Here is a 2,606-nt window from a genome sequence, read left to right as displayed (position 1 = left end):
TAGTGTGCACAGATTTACAATTCTACACTTCAACAACATGCTGACAGCTAGCTCCTAAAGAGAATCACTTCTTTGTTTTTTAAAGACATAATCTAGATGTCCCCTCATTTGATCAATTCCATCAATGTTTAGATATGCAGAAGGGCTTAGATATATTCAGAGAATGCCACCTGCAACATGTTACCAGATCAATTTTCCAAAGTAAAGTTTCAGAATGATGACAGTAAGATAAAAGGAAGGAAAACATGGAGGAGTGAAGTACTAATGCCTGTACTTGCATATGCTTCTGATGCTGGGGATGGTGGGAGTGGGAGGAGGAGGGATCATTTATAGATAAGTTACAAAGAAAAGGCAAATAAATAATTTGTATAAGATACAACACATTCTGTACAAAGTCTTCACTTTGCTGTCATCATTTTTACAAACTCTTCATGGTTTTTTGGACCATTATAATCAATATCTGCTTTCCTGATCATTTCATCAACCTCTTTATCATCTGTCAACTTCTTTCCAAGGTTTGTCATTACATGTCAAAATTCACCAATATAACCACTGCCATCCTTATCAAATACAAGAAATGCTTCTCTAATTTTTTCTTTACTATTTGTGTCTTTCATTTTTCTTGCTGTTGCCGCCAACCCTACCATCACCACCACCACCATCATCATCAGAAACTCTGGAAAGCCAAGTGTCCCATTACCATTTGAATCTACTTCATTAATCATATCCTATCCATATCCTGCTTCTATAGGGTTCGGCCCAAGTGACCTTATCACAGCCCCTATACTATAATAAGACCATTTCCATTCTTGTCAAATAGTGAACAGGTTTCTTTCAAGTCCTCAGTCTGGTTATTTATCAATTCATCAACCATGCTGTTAGGGCTACTGGTGCCCAAGTTCCTATCAGACAGCCTCTATATAGTCTTGATGGGTATACTCAGACTCCAGGACTAAAAAAATTGCAGACTAGAAAATCACCAAAATAAACATTTCAATATTAAAAACTCAGAAAAGAGGATTGCATATGAAACTGTGAATTTATTACTTAACAGCTTGTTTTATATATATGTCAACATGATAGTACCAACGTTTTACTGTTTGTCTGTGTCCCCTTCTGGCTTTCCTTCTGTCTTCTTCTGTGTGTACTACAAATGTTTCAAAGACACTCTTCTCTGAGAGGTAACATGATGCAATGGAGAGAGCACTTATTGGACATGGAGTTAGGAAGACCTGAGTTCAAATCCTGACTCGGACACTAGCTACGTGACCCTGGACTTAACATCTCTGGGCACTTGGTTTCCTCATTTATAAAATGAAGGTGTTGGTTCCCTTTTAGCTCTAAATCTATGATATTACAATCTTTTCTATTCTGTATCACTATCACCACTCTGCCACTTTCTCCCACAACTCTTCCTACACCCCCAAATAAAAGTCCACACTCATAATACGAGTCAAACAAAACAAATTTGTGTTTTATTGGTTATGTAGGAAAACATATGTCTCGTTTTGCCCCTACAGTCCATCACCTCTTTTTCAGGAAGTGAGAAGCATGCTTCATTCATGCATCTTTTGGAGCCATGATTGGATACCTATTACTTATGATTTAAGACTTTCTACATCTTTCTCCTTTTATAGAAAACCTCTCATCACTTGGCAGTGTCCCAAATTATTGGTACCTTAGTTGGGACATCACAACTCAACCTGGAAGACCAAACACCATTTCCTCTGGCTAGCTTTGATTCTTGTTTCTCCCTCCCCTCTTACATTCAATTAGTTACCAAGTCCCATTGATTCCATTTCCGTAACTGCTTTTGGATTCAGTCGCTTTTCTCATCTTCCACTATCACCATTCTAATACAGGCTTTCATTTCCACTCATGTACACTATTAGAATAGCTTCCTCCCAGGTCTTCCTGCATCCATTCTCTGCCCTCTCCAATTCATTCTTCATGCTATAGAGAGAATTTGTATCCTTAGTGCTTATCGCAGATAAGTAAGTGGTAAGTGCTTAATAAATGCTTTTTCATTCATTCATCATTTATCATTCACTCACTCTCTGGCTTAGTAATGAGGAAGCCATAGATACAGATCCTGCCTTGGATACATTTTAGCTGTGTGAATCTGGGAAAATTATTTAGCAACTTGGTGACATAGGCAATTCTCTAAACTAAGTTTATGGATGAGTTGTAGATTGGTGGAGGAAGTTGGCACATTGGGGTCCCCCAGGCTTATGAAATCAAAGGTTCAGAAATCCCGCTCCCCCTAAAATGTAGCTTATTTCATTCCTTTGCTTAAAAAATCTCCAGTTAATCAACTCAGGAATTAAATTCAATGAACATTTCATCTACCACGTATAAGGTACTGTGATAGGCTCCCTTTTACTACAACTGTATGCAAATTAAGTGGTAAAAGGTAAAATCGTTAAGTTTATTGACATATACAGTAAATCTTACAATGTTTTACATCTTTAAAAAACTTTTGATTTGCAATGTGTTCTTCTTTTGTTCCAATCACTTGTTTTACATGACTTGTCATTGTGTTCACAAAATTTTGATCCATAGCTTTAATTCTTCATCACTAAACCAAACTTTTATCACATTGGATA

The 2,606-nt window shown here is 37.0% G+C and overlaps 1 pseudogene; it reads right to left on the bottom strand.

The window, feature by feature from the left end:
- Positions 1 to 398: 398 nt before the first annotated feature.
- On the bottom strand, positions 399 to 874 carry LOC118851922 (annotated as a pseudogene).
- Positions 875 to 2,606: the final 1,732 nt, after the last annotated feature.

Source organism: Trichosurus vulpecula, chromosome 5 (genome assembly GCF_011100635.1).
Source record: "Trichosurus vulpecula isolate mTriVul1 chromosome 5, mTriVul1.pri, whole genome shotgun sequence".
NCBI lineage: Eukaryota > Metazoa > Chordata > Mammalia > Diprotodontia > Phalangeridae > Trichosurus > Trichosurus vulpecula.
The sequence above is the reverse complement of the archived record's forward strand: the minus strand, read 5'-3'. Positions and strand labels throughout refer to the sequence as shown.